Source organism: Melospiza melodia, chromosome 12 (assembly GCF_035770615.1).
Source record: "Melospiza melodia melodia isolate bMelMel2 chromosome 12, bMelMel2.pri, whole genome shotgun sequence".
Taxonomy (NCBI): domain Eukaryota; kingdom Metazoa; phylum Chordata; class Aves; order Passeriformes; family Passerellidae; genus Melospiza; species Melospiza melodia.
Genome location: NC_086205.1, coordinates 23,044,597 through 23,059,078, shown reverse-complemented (window position 1 = coordinate 23,059,078; position 14,482 = coordinate 23,044,597). Strand labels below are relative to the sequence as shown.

Genomic DNA, 14,482 nt, shown 5'->3' with positions numbered 1-14,482 from the left:
GACAATTTTTCTTCTGGGTGGGTGATTTTCAAGTAATTAACTAATTCAGTCATATGCAGAATACTGTTCTAAAAAGCCTTAAAAGAATTTTGTGTGTGCTGGCGAGGTTTTCTGTACATGAACCTTGAAACAAATTTCAAAGCTATCAATTTTCATAGCCGCATTTGTCAGTTTGGCAGCAGTTCATTCTGAGCTTGATGCTAAGCATGATTATTGTAAGTTATTAACTATGCTTACTGTAAATCACCTGAATCTGCCCAGCTCTGCTGGCAAGGTGATGTGAGGCTCAGAGTGGTGCTGGTACATGTATTTATGACATATGCTACTGTTCAGAAATTACCTTTATCTTCAGGTTTTCAGGAAAAGGGATATAATTTGGTAGCGAGGATAATTTTAGCAGTATTCCTGTCTTGTGAAGAAAATTACTGAGCATCTGGAGTTCCTAATATTTTATTTTTTATCCTTCAAAAACGAGCTCTTTCTGTTCTCTGATCCTTAAAATCAATCCCTCAGCTGAAAAACATGTTGAAATAACAGGTTACTCTTGGCATTTAGAGTAATGTTTAGAGGCTGCAGTGGGAGTCTGGCACTTTTTGCATTTGGTTGCTGCCTGCGAACAAGCCCATCTCTCTCTCAGCCCAGCCTCTGTCCCAGAAATGCTTAAATTGAAATTTAATGGCAGTGGGTGTAGCTGGAGGAGCACAAGTCAAGGTGTGATGGCTTGAATTTGAATTTTAGTAGGCAAAAAAAAAAAAAGAAAAAAGAAAAAAAAAAGGATGGGGAAGAAGGTAGGTGTGACCTTCCTGCAGGAATATGTCGTGGCCCAGGGTGTAGAGTGCAGTCCCTGGCCAGGGGCTGCAGGACCCAGCTCCCACAGCTGCCTCCTGTGCCTGCAGAAGGTGAAATCACACGTGCAGTGCACGTTAGTGGCCCCTGGAGGTTTCTCTATTGATCTGTGTCTTAATAATGCATAATAGGCAATCAGGGCTTTCCTGATCTTTTCAGAGACGTGCTGTCAGCGAGAGCTGTAAATCACCCTGCTGCTGGTGGCTGTGTCTGACCTGCCCTGCACAGCATCTCAGCAGCTTCCACTTCCACTGGGACTGCTCCTGACTCACCAGCAGAGTCGGGCTTGGCCTTTGGAGCAGTTACAAGTCATCATTCCATGGCCTTTCAGCGAGGCAAGATAGATCTGCCACTGGTTAAAGAAATTATTTCAGAATAGAATAGGCACAGGTATTAGGATTATTGTGTTTTGTTTTGTTTCTGCAGGCATGAACAAGAATGTTGGTTTTGCATTATTAGCCAATTTATCTGTTCTGCCTTGTTTGGGCTTTGCTCTCCTTTTGAAGATCATTCTTTTGTAGAATGGCTTAGGATGGGATTTTTGCTTTAGATGCTCGACTGAGTAGGGTTTTGCAATTCTCATGTTGCCTTTGTCCCACTTATTGGAACATTAACTTTTAGCAATGCATAGTTTTGAATCAATAGGATCTTTATTGATACTTGCTGGTGACATAGCTAGGTTTAGCAGCAAACTGCAAACATAAATTGCAGTAGTGCAGTGGGTTTACTTATAAAATTCTGAAATCTCATTTTCTTGCTTTCTATTGTTGTTGGACACCATCTGCAATGCTTGTCTTCTGGACTACTGGAATTCATAATCACTGCTGTAAAATAGAGCTTTTACCCTTAGCCTTTGAGAGTATTTAACAGCACAAGCTAATAGAAATTGGTGTAGTTGTGTTACTACTGTGTGTAAGTACTCATTGTGCAAACCCATTTTGATTTTGCATTTGACAACATCAGAAGTTAATTGGATTACCAAAATAATGCAACAGTGACAATGGCAGAGAATTCAGTTTACAGCACTAGTGTAAGTCTGTTTGTATCATCCCATGGTTACTCCCTCTTTTTTTTACCCTTTTTTATTTTTTCCCTAGGAAAGGCAGAGTCGTGACTTCTCCCTGTGTTGGTTCCTTAATAATAAAAAAAGCAAAACCTAGTGGGGCGAAAACTCATTTAATTTGCTAAGGAAGTAGGAGAATTGCAGGCTGTTTTGGCTATTTCAAGTACAATGTTTCATGTTTTATTTATATCTAGCATAATAAATATGCTGACCAATAATAAGTCAGCAAAACTCAGTGTAGCTGAACCGTTCAAAATGAATCAGCTCCTGTTTTTCCCTCTAACCTTGGACAAATGGCAGGCTGCTAGTGCTGTGGCTGACCAGGTGGGGATCCCTAAACCAGGATTGTCTAAGGAGGATGGAGATCAGAAGGTGCCAATGGACTGAGGCTGAGAAGTCCAGAGATTGTTCTTGCAGGGGTGGACCTGGCATGGAGGTGCCACATCCTTGGCATGTCCTAGCCATAAAATTCCAGGCAGAGTCAGGTCTGGCACCTTCTCTGCTGGTGAATCCAAGGCATTGAGTGCTCCTGGTCCTGAGCAGTGAGGAGGAGGAGGGTCAGCCCTGCTGAGGCTGTCTCAGGAAGGTTTTAGAGGGGAAGAAGAGGCTCTTGTCCCTGTGCACGCCCTTGGTGAAAACACAGCATGGCTTAGCTGTGCTATCTTCCTCAAGGGTGGGATGAGGGAGCGCAGTTTAGGGCTGGGCAGGAAGACCCAACTGTTGCAGTAAAGTAGAAAAATTATAAAAGAAAGGCCTCATAAAACCAGGCCTGCTGTGTCAGATCAGTGGCCTGTCATGTCTTCCAAGTGAAGGTTGCACGTAGCAAGTTCCCATGTGAAAACAATCCTGGTGTGAACAGTTCGTTAACATAACAATCTATTCCTAAGTGAAAAACAGCTAGCACCTGCATAAATCTATCCCAGGAGAATCAGTGGAGAAAATATTTAATCAATTTAAGAGTAGAGAAATTTGATGGACAAGGAAAATACCTTTTACTAACTAATGGAGTGATTGGCTAAAAAGCTATTAACCAACTGGAGTCACACACGAGATCTGTAAAACTGTATAAAAAAGGAGAATATGCAATAAAAAAAGGCCTTTGATACATTGCTCAGTGTGTCATTTCTGTCCTTCTCTGCAAAGACACCCAGCATGATTCAGGATAAGTGTCCTGAGTGCAGTCAGCTTTCATTAGCACCCAGCTCTAAGCTGCTGCTGTGCCTGGAGGAACTTTTTGGTTATTGCTTGGTGCGTCTCTACACCAAAAAAAAACATTTTATTAGACAAAAATGTATCCTGTCACTGTACTCATTGTTGGCACGGGGCTGAATAATCTCATTGTCCTGGCCTCACACACCCTCTGGGATTCCCTGGACACAGAAGGAGGTTTTGAACTTGCTGGGTGCTAAAGTCACGTTTCCCCATGGAGCCCCTGAGTTCTCCCATCCCAGCCAGGGCAGAACTGGAGGATGGAGGATGAAGATTGCACAGTGATGAGCACATTTCACACAGCAGCTCAGCCTTTGCTGATGGGCCAAGAATTATCTTAATTTTTGGAATTGGGCTGGTTGTGTGCTGGGGCAAGATGGGAATGTGTGGCTTAGTTTTTTCTCCTTAATTAAAAAAACCCCTTGGACCCCACAATGTTTCTGTTGAAAAAAAAGTTATACATATAATAAATAAAATTATATATGAATATATATAAAAATATAATTTCCAATTTATGAAGTCTGCTGATATAAGGAATTTAATAAAAACACTCGCAGATGATTATCTATAGTCATGCTATATAAACCTGGTTTTGGTGAGCTCTAGATCTTAGCAGTAGAAAAAATACAAATTATTAGATGAAAATAGTTATAAAGTCTGGAAATTGACTTTTTGCTACTTTTTTATGATTTAATCTATTTATATGGAGAGACATACCTTCTTTTTCAACTGGGATGCATCTTGATGAGAATACAAGTAAAAATAAAATGTTCATTATCTGTATTTTTTTAAACTTATGCTGAGGGAGAAAATACAAACCCTTTTGAAGATGAACCTGTTGTCTTTGTTCTCCCACTGAGAAATCTGCGTTCCCTCTCATTTGCTTTATTTCTTGTGCCTGAATCCCCTGAGCATGCGAACCTTCCTTTTCCTTAAAGGAGAGAAGCTTAAAGATGAAATGTGTTGTGTGTGCCCACTAAACCTGATAAACTGCTACTCCTTTCCTGATATAATTTCAGCGGGCGTAAGGGACATATTCCCAAACCTGTTAAAATCAACAGAAGTTCTGCAAACTTCAGTGCGTTTTGGACCCGGCTGAAAGTGAAATGTGTCACCGAGTTTATCGCGGCGAGTTATTTTCTTCTCCTGCAGAATGTTTCCTTCCCTTGGTCATCTTGTGCTATGCACTTGCTGCTTTCAAACGCTGCAGTGGGGCTTTTTCTCAGCCTGGGGTGGCCCAGGCCAGCAGATATTTCTTTTATCTCGGTATCAAAGAGCAGAATGTGGCTTTAACATTGACAAGAAGCACTCGGAGACAAAGACTGACCTTTTGAAAGTGATGAAAAGGAGACCCCAGGGAATCCCATTAGGAGCAGGGAAGGTAGATAACAGCTCCTTCCACCCAACAAAGGTACAACATTCTGCTTATTCTCAGGGGACTTTGTAACCGAAGCCTGTGCCTTTGGCCTTTCCTTTCAGTTCAAAGCAGCCATCTGTGTCCTTTAATTTGAGTGGTAGATATTCAGTTATTTTTATCTGAATATATAAAGGCAAACTGTTGGAGTCCTTATCTCAAAGACAAAGCAAAAGGCCAACATAAGCTCTATGTTTCTCCTTGTGTAGGGGCTCTTCTCTCTCCCAGCCCATTGCTGAGGCCCAGAGGTGCAGAATGGATATCCCAGAGGTGCTGCCAGGGTTGGTGGCAGCATTGACATTTGTCCTTGATGCCCAGCTGGCCCCTGGCACTCCTCAGAGCACAGTATCCATCAAACTGCACCTGCTGCTGAGATCTCATTGATTTTTCTCGTGGGTAATACAAATACGTGCTGCTCTACCCCTAATATAAGATGTGAGAACTACTTTGTCTAGATACTTCCTGGAAGGTTTGGATGAAGGAAATAAGGAGATAGACTGGGCTGTTTTAACAGTGTTATTCCTCCATAGAAGCATATAATCGTATTTTCCTCAGTGTTTGTTTCTGTTTTAGTTGGGCAGAATTTCCTGACTGTGAAATTGTGGGATCCTGGGACGTGCTTCCTTCTTTTCCAGCTCAATCTAGCATATGTTTAGGTCTTCTAAATGAATCCCAAAATGATAAAATAGAAAAGCATTGTATCCTTTAGCTATGAGCTGGCCATTTTCAGTAGCAGGACTGGGAGATTTGTTGTATTTATTTGGCCTGATAAAGAAAGTGTGAGTTCCAGAAGACCTTATATGAAAATTAGAAAGACACAATAATTTCCCTGTCATGCCATGGCTTGAGAACTTGATGGTGATTATAATATTCACCTGTTCTGTTTACTCAGAGTTGCTGATTTCAGAGCTTACAGATGTGGCAATTGGGAATTTAGGGTTAGAATTTTATAAATACTATTGAAGCTACCCCTAACTTGCAGTCTTCTAGTAAATTGTGAAAACACAAGGGAAGAAGATCTTTTCCATATTACCTGTTTGATCTGATTGCAAGTCAGAGATCTTGCTATACAAATACCAAGAATTAGAGCAGTGATAAAATAGCATTATTTGGATAACATTTCATCATACATACTTCGTATAAACATATTATTAAAAATAGTAATAAAACTGCATTTTCTTAGGTTTGAGAGTAGTAATTTCAGATTACTGAAGTGTAGCAGGTCATAAAGTTGATACTTTTCTTTCTTCACCAAGATGCAAGGATTTGTGCAGTAATTTTGCCTTCAGGTTCTGTGTCCAGACATGAGACTGAGAAAGTCCTCTTTTCCGAGGTTAAAAAATGCTGCAGGAAAATTATGGTTTCCTTTAAATTCTTCTTTTCATCATCCAGTGTAACGGGCGCATATTATTGCCAACATGGGATTGTGCAGAAATTGAAAAGATAAATTTGGATGGAAGGTTTTTCTGAAATACTTTCCTTCATTGAGAGAGTGGGAGAAATCTATGGTAGTTATCAAAATTTACTGCAATCATGCTTCTGTGTTTTATGTGTCTCAAAAGCAGAAAAGTAAATGAAAGGAGTCAAAAAGGATCTTTGAAAACTGTTGAAAATCTTTGCTCTCGGTGATGCCTTGGCTATTGTTTTAATTTGCTTTAGTTCTATGGTAGATCGTAACAGTGGGTGAGTAATTTACAGAAGCAACAAAGCCATCCCATTACTTCTTGGAAATAACAGAAATGAGCTTTTATGCTTAAACAAAGTTTAATTGCAGCCAGCTCTCCTGCAAAACAGTAGAAAAAAGTCAATGCAAGAAAAAATTGTTTTTCTGGGGTCTTAAAGTGGCACATAGCTCTGTGTCCTCTACCTGCAGCTGGATGTGCAAATTGCTCTTTTAATGAAGATATTTTGAATGGTGATCCTGATAACAGGGAATATGGGGAAAAGCTTCTACCTGCCTGATGTTGCCTTGTGAGCTGTCTGCTTTTCCAAAGGCTGGGATGGCTGCACAGCTTGGCTTGGGTTCATGCTTCAGGCCACTGAAGGCGTTTTCTTGGCAGGGATGAGAGTGCCAGAAATCATATCTGTTGTTGTCATCCCCGGAGGGTTTTCACATCACACAGCAGCCACCTGACCACACGGCTGTGTCTGCTCAGAGCAGGCTGCCTGGGCACAGAGCACATCAGGGAGGGCAGCAAGGAAGGGATACCTGGTGCTGATGTATTTGAAAAGTGACTGTCACCAGCTGTGCCTGCTCAGAGCAGGCTGCCTGGGCACGGAGCACATCAGGGAGGACAGCAAGGAAGGGATACCTGGTGCTGATGTATTTGAAAAGTGACTGTCGCAAGCTGGAGGCTTCCTGATCCTGGCAATGTGCGTTCCTAGAAAGCAACTGGAGGGGATCCTGGCTGCTGCCAATAAATACCAGCTGCCTTTAAACTTTGCCCTGAACCGTCTCTTTGAATGCACTCTGTGTCTGTGTAATATTTAACTGGCAGGGTGGACTGACTGCCTGAAATTTTTAAATGGCTTGAGATGTCAATGCAGATAGCTTTAAAAAATGATAAAGAAAAAAAGCTTATTTGGTTGCTCTGGTAGTCTCAAGTATTCAATTCTGCATCACTGTTACTGACAGGTCTTGCTTTGGGCCATGGGCTGCTCTCCCATGGAGGGCAGAGAAGGGAGAGATGTTCTCTGCAGGGATGGGGAATTGACCATATTTTGGTGATGTGCTGGTCACAAGGGTTTACTAGAGGAGAAATCTTTAAAGCCTTGGGACAGGAAATGATGACATTAGTGTGAATTAGTACCTGTTTTGTGTGCAACGCTGCACTGTGTCTTGGACTGAGACAGTCTCCCTGCAGGAGGCAGAGCCCTGCATCTCACAGTGGGCACTTTGCACTTGGAAGGCTTGGAAATTGAAAATGCTCCCCTTTCCTGGGGATTCAGGGAGCTGCATTTGGGAGTTTACCTCCCTAAAGAACTGAGGATGAAAGGCTGTAACTCTGCTGCTTGGCTCTTATCCCTTATCTCTGGTGTCCCTGGTTACTGCAGAGCCTGAGTGTGTATCCAGACCTGCAGCAATCCCAAGGTTACACACAGTGGTTTCCTTCACCTGTGTGAATACCTTGATCTCTGCTCTGCAGTGGTAGGTTTGAAAGACCACTCTAACCTCTCTTTCTACCTGTCAGCCTTTCAAGGGAAACTCTTGTGGTTTCCCCACAGAGCATGTGAGATGCCTCAGTGTCAATACTGCACAACAGGACACCGAGTGTAAATAAGATGATGGGAATAGGAGCAGTTTCTGTAGTGTGTCCTTAAGAATCAGCAGACCTACTGATACCTCAAGTACCATTAATTGTTGATTGGGGCATGCTGAGCTTGTCAGAGGAACCATCTGCCACCTCATTCTGTGCGTATTTATTTATTTATTAGTAAGGTGAATCCCGACACCTCACATGGAAGAACTGTAAGGGGAACGATGCTTTTTATTCAGCTTCCTGCAGAATATCTTAGAAAAAAGAGGATGGTTTAACTTCTCTTGTTGACTATTTCTCCTGATACTCTGCATCATGTTGTACTCCCTTTTATACTGTGTTCACTGACTGGTTTCTGACTAATATGTCTTGATATTTGCTACTTGAAGTGACATACAAAGAAGCTGTCATCACCAGCTGTGCAGAAGACATCGGAGAAAACCAACACTAAGTACTAAGAAGGAAATGAAAATGTCTTTTCTGCCCTGCTAAATTTGACTTGTGGTGTTGCTTTTTTTGCCATCTTTCTCACTTGGCTCAACATGCTTGGCTAGTCTGAAAGAGAAGCACTTTGCTGGCTGCCTCTTGCATGATCTCCAGGTGCAGGGGCCAATGCCCAGTTTCCTGCAATGCAGAAAGAAGTCATCTCATTACATTTTTGATGTCTTTTTGAAACCTGTGATCTGCAGGCTCTCCTCAGATTTAAGGCATATCAGGATAGGTTACTTCTGTGTCTGGATGGTTTAGATTGGAAAATAGATGTTCAGCACCGATCAGGAATAATTTACTGTTCTCTTAAGAGGGGAGAATAGGAAGTAAGCTATTACCATAAAAAAATTTTACTGCAATTTTCCTCTGCATAAGCTTAAATTCTGTGTAGAGAGGTTGTCAATTAGTGTGCAGATTTTTTTAATTGGCTATAATAAAAAGCTAATTGGTGTTTTGCTTAAAGAGTGAATTAAGAAAGTGTTGCTATAGAAACTTTACATGTGTATAGTGCTGCTCTACATAACAGTAGATATAATAGTTTAATGACCTTTCTGAGCCAGCTGTAAAGTCAAAGAAAATGTGTTAAATTCAGGCTGGCTGCAGAGATCATTAAGGGGTTTGTGACTTCACCCATTTCATTGCCAGAAAGTGTCTCTGGCATTGTCTCATAGAATGTTTCTCTTGACTCATGTCAAACCACATAACAAATGCTGGTCTCAAAAGACCTGAACTTTTGTAAAATCCAAGTGCTCCAGTTGCGAATGTGTAAACTGATCTGTAATCTGTCAAGCGTGAAATGTACTACTGGGAAAAAGTAATTTTCATAATCTGAGAAAATGTGATGATGGATTGAAAATGGCAACATCTAATCCAAGAGCTGTTGTATCCTTGTGTCCCTCCTTCCTCGCTCTCCCTGCCCTCTCCACCCACTGAATTCTGACCCTCATGTGAAACACAGGAATTACAGTTTTAAGTGAAATGGGATTTCTGCTCTAATTTGCAATGTTCTCTCCTAGCAAGAAATACTTACCATCTCAAATATAAACTTTGTTGAGAAGAGAACAGTTTCTTCAGGATTTGTGTACGGGAATATTTTTCCTCAAGCTTCCCTGCTGAAATTACTTCAGAGTCGTTATCTGTACCTTTGCTAGCTGCATAAAAGTTATATATAGATGGCATGGATGAACATAGTCATTACTGCCAAGGAAGGTGGTCACTAATGAAATGAATGGCTCTGGCTGGTGAAACTGAAACATGACCTTTTATTTAAAGTTCCCTGAATCTTATTGTTACTATGTCAACAAATTGTTTTGCTCCTTTTAAACTGTATATCTAGAAGGTGTAGGGGTGTGAGAGCCTGAAGTTATTAGTCATGGGGACAGAAAAAAAACTTAGTGTTCTGCATGTCCAAATGTGAGAGACAGGACAAAACTATAATCTGTTGATGTTCTGTGGAATTGTTCTCTGTGGGGTTCTTTTTCCACTGATTTTCAGCTAAATAAACAAAACAACCCCCATTCTGTGTCTGCTAAATTTGCCCCTGCACTTGTTCTTCAAACTGGTAAAACACAACCACATTTGAGTGATTTGTGTATGATTTGACTTTTTTTCCCCCCCCTCACTTCTTTTCTTCTCCAGTAGATGCCTGAAAAAAAAAAATAAATCCGTCGTCTAAGTGGGTGAATTTAGGAGAATCTCTCAGAATTCAGTGGAATTATACAGACAGCTTCTCTCTGTACCTCTGGGTCAGGACTGAGGAGTGCCATAACTTAGCAGCTATTCTTCCCTTGATACACATATGTAAGCCCTATTAGTGTTAATGCCTTTTTGAAATGCTCCCCTCATATATTCAATATCTACTACTGTGTCCAAACTCTGAAGCCTTGTGAGTTGCATGGCATATGACTGTCTCTAGAGCTTAATAGAAAGTTGGATTTAATCTCGTAGTTCATCTTTTGAGCAGTAAAACTGTAAGAAGGATAAAATGTTGTAACGTGAAGCTTTTATCTGAGACCTGTGAGCAAATAAGATTTTTTTGCTGGTCCAGGGAAAAGGCTGGGGGTTTTTTTTGTTTTGTTTTTTGTTTTTTTGTTTTTTTTTCATCTTCCTTTTGTCTTGTCCAGTCAGACCCTCAATGGACGATGTACTTACAGGGGCTGTATAGTCTAGAGATGTTCTTTTGGAGAAGAGTAGTACAATATTGTATTGTCAAGGAAATGTGATTTTTGGAACCCAGTAAATCCATCCTTCAGTTTGAAGTTTTGCTGCTTTGCTGCAGTTCATTTTCAACTGCCTTTGTGAAGAGGGGTTTCTGAGGGGCACACCATGAATTTTCTTTGGGACTGGTATTTTTCTCTTACTTTTACTTGGCTGTACGAAGCCCTGAGCATCCCAGTCTAACATTGCTATTTCTGTTCTAACTGTAAAACCAGTTTAATTTATATTAAATGCAAGTGTCTGGGAGATGGAACCCCTGCTAGTTCAGTGTGCTGTTTGTTCATTTGGATTAGTGCTGGTTGTGGTGCTATGAAATGGAGTAATGGAGGAGCTGGGTGGGTTCTGCATTCTGGACATTGACAAGAAGTCACAGAATCAATGAGGTTGGACAAGACCTCTGAGGTCCAACACCAGACCTTGGCACTGGGTGCCACAGTCTTTCCTTCAACAGTCACAGTGCATTTTTATTTTTTAATTTTTTTAATCACTTCTTTACTGATACGGTTTTGTTTACAGAAAGTTATGACAAAAGTTTGTTGCTATTGGTCCTTTTCCCTCTTTGTTTTATAATTTATGGAGTGCTGCAATGGAAGCTTGCTTACTAGTGGAGCAATCTGTGAATCTTTGTAATAAGCCTTTATTAGGACTGAACTTCAGTGATATGCACAGAGACTGTTTAAATATGTACTGAACTACCTTGTTTTGCTTAAGGAAGGAACACATTGACAACTGAATTTCATTAAAGAAGGAGGGAGATTTATATGGGTGATAATGAGGTTGCTGCTGGGAAATATGTGAGATATTGAAATGATCATAATATCAGTGTTGGTTTTTTTTTTTTTTGTAATGAGAACAATTCCTGTTTACTGATGGATAACAAAGGCAATTGTTTGTTGTCCAGTGTTTTGTAGTATAGCAGAAGTGCCACCACAAATTCCCTGCTGAGGAGTCATGAGTCTTCATGAAACAGACCTTGCTGGGTACGAGGACATTGATTTTAACATTTTAGGCAGATATTTTGTTTCTCTAAGTAAGAAAATTATTTCCTAAGTACCATCATGCTTCAAAATATGTTTTATTTTGCTGCAGTGTCAGGAAAATGCATCTTCTGTTTATATTTACAATTTGCATCATTGCAAATGATCACTTTTCTGTTTCAATGAGTGGTATTATAAAATGTGATGTATCCCTCTTTTGCAGAGAATTAGTGTAGAGGCCAGATTGAAAGTATGCCTTCGTGACAAAGTCTCTACAAAGCTGATCCCATCTTGGCTTTAAGGTAAATGAACAAAAACCTCTTCTAACTTTTCTTCTCATCATGGTTGTTATTCAGCTTGGAAAAAATGTGAGGATATCATGTGCTCAGAATAAAAATTATTTTAAGGAGTTAAGTTGCAAAATTTAAAATTTAGTCAAAATAAAGTGTAAGCATAAGCCAGTAATTTGACTTTGGCTTCAGTAATTAAAAGAAATGACAGTGGCATGAATGCTTATGTGTCTTACATACTGCCTTGGTACCTGTCTGGTTTTGTCTGAAAATTGAATATGCATATGAAGGAGAGATGATTCTAATTGAATGGAAAATATGAAATTAAAAAGGCAACAAAGTATAAATAATTGAAAATCAGGTTGCAGCTCTGAGCTTCTGCATGTCGCGAGCTCAGTTGCAAACAAAATTGGTAGAATGGTAATTCACATTTTTCTTCCTCTTAATTTTCCTTTCACGGTACCATACTCCTGGTATAGGGAGCAAGGCAGTGAAAATGATGAAGGGGAATTAAATATCTGTAGGAAAGTAAGAGCCAAACCAGAGACTAATTTTCAGCACTCTACAACTTTCATTATATATGTATATGCTTTGATTCCTCATGTATATGGAAAATGTATCCTCTAACTGCATATTTTTAGCCTTTCTCCTCCAGAATTGTTTAACTTGCTGTGGCAAGCTTGTTTTGTTTGTGAAATCATTGCAGAAAAGAATTCTTTTAAAAACTTTATGAACAGTTAGTTACCTGTGAGTACAGCTAAGTATTCTTAATCTCAACTAAGTGTCTTTTATCATGGTTTTACCTGATTTGAATGTTTAATATGTCTTTTTCATTCATTGAAATCACTCAGAATGGGTAATTTTCAGTATTTGGAACTTCTTGTTTCTATATGCCCTGCTGTGTCTGTGGATGAAGGCATTTTCATTGCCCAGCTCTGTTTGGGCTGCAGGTCTGCTCTGCTGGTGCCTACGAGGAATTGAACCTGGGGCTTGAGAATTACAGAGAGACAAGTGCTCCAGAGGTGGGGAGTGTTTGCACTGATACTCAGGACTGGATCAGTACCTCCAGTGGCTGAAGTTCTGCTTTGTTTCCCTGGAATAAGTTAAAGATAGCACAGTTCTGCTTCTGAGATAATTGGTTTTTATTTATCTTGACATGGTTTAGAACAGCACTTCCTCATGGTGAATGCCATTCTTCTGGGTTTAAAAAACTGTCACCTGTTGCTTTATTTTTAAAAAATTCAAAGGGGACTTAGTGTTGTCAGCATGAGATCTTCATTGTCTAATAATATTAGATGTCTATTAATGTCAGCTTTTAACAGAAACCTCTTCCTAATGCAGCCATACCTTGCAATCATGCCAAACCTTTCACTACAAAGCAATTGTCTGAGTTGTGCGAATCGGCTAAAACCTATCAGCTATTAAAACCCAGAGTGTTGCCTCTGCTTGGAAACCCCTTCATCCATCTCAGAGTGGGAGCCTGTGTGAGGGAGAAAAGAAAGGGAGCCTGATGGTGCTTAATGGCTGATGAATAAAGGCAGGGATGCAGGAATGGTTGCCTGGCAACCTGGGAGGATGGGCTGAGGTCCCTTGTCACCGCACAGGAGTTGGCACTGGCTCATCTCTTGAGCTCACGAAGAAGGATTTCTGAGGGTTTGCACACTTTATCCTCAGTGTGCTTCGTGGCTGGGTTAGATCTGTATATTTTGTGTTTTGTCTCTGTGTATTTCACGCTTCTAAAAAGAAACACAAGTGGAATAAAAGCAAATCAAGCGTTTTACCTAAAGGAAGAAAATGTGGGCTTCCTGTCCCATGCTTTATTGTGGTTTCAAGGAAGAGACTTGCTTAAAATTGAGAGCTCTTAGACCTAATTCCATGTTAAGTTCTGTTTTCTTAGTCTGAGAGCCTTCTGAAAATTATCATTAGTGCTAAAAGATAATGAGCTGGAGTTTGTGTTGTAATTGCAGCCCTGAGAAGAAGCCTTATTGTGGTTAAACACACTCTGGAATGACACATCTGCTTTGTTTCCCTTCTTACAGAGAAATAACGTCAGGCTGAGAGCACAGTGAGGATTCTGACAGACTTGACCTTGTACAAGTTACTGTTAAACAATTCAAATGGATTTTGAACACAGGTGCCCCACAAGGGGTGGATCTCTCTCTGTGCTGCAGGAGGGTTGTAGGTGGGTGATGTTTCCTTAGGGATGTGGTGTTAATTTGGTGTTCCCTAGAAGACTTTTGGGAAAGTACATGGACATTACCCCATGAATGTTGTTGTCATCAAGTGAACATTGATCCAGTAACTGTTTTCCTTTTACATGGAGATAATTATTAAGGAGAAAGGTGCAACTGGCTTGCAGAGGCTGCATAATCCAGTGTATTTTGAGCATTTCAAGTAATTTTCTTTGCTCTTCTGTTTCTCAGAAACAACTTTGGTGCCTAATGATGAGGTCAAAGCTGTAGGAAGCAGATTGGGTTCTTGTTTTGAGCTGTTGGACAGAAGATCTACCTGGCATTTTTTTGCCCATTTCTCACACCAGGCAAAAGTGAGGTTAAAGTGTGTGTATATCTACAATTGTATCATCTTGAGGATTCTTAAACAAAAAAAATCAAACACCTCTCTTACTTGTAAGAGCAATTGTTATTTGCTAAATGCTTGCTTCCCTTTTTTCTTGTTGAGTTCAAGCTTTTTGTTAATAGTTGTTCCTACAGCTGAAACTG

General features: G+C 40.3%; 1 protein-coding gene across 1 annotated transcript in view; it reads left to right on the top strand.

Moving 5' to 3' along the window:
- NAALADL2 (N-acetylated alpha-linked acidic dipeptidase like 2) overlaps window positions 1–14,482 on the top strand; it is a 395,312-nt gene that overhangs the window by 73,417 nt on the left and 307,413 nt on the right. The window contains exon 2 of the mRNA XM_063167294.1: window positions 11,696–11,774. The gene's annotated coding sequence lies outside the window, so the exon portion shown is untranslated. The remainder of the gene's footprint in view (window positions 1–11,695; window positions 11,775–14,482) is intronic.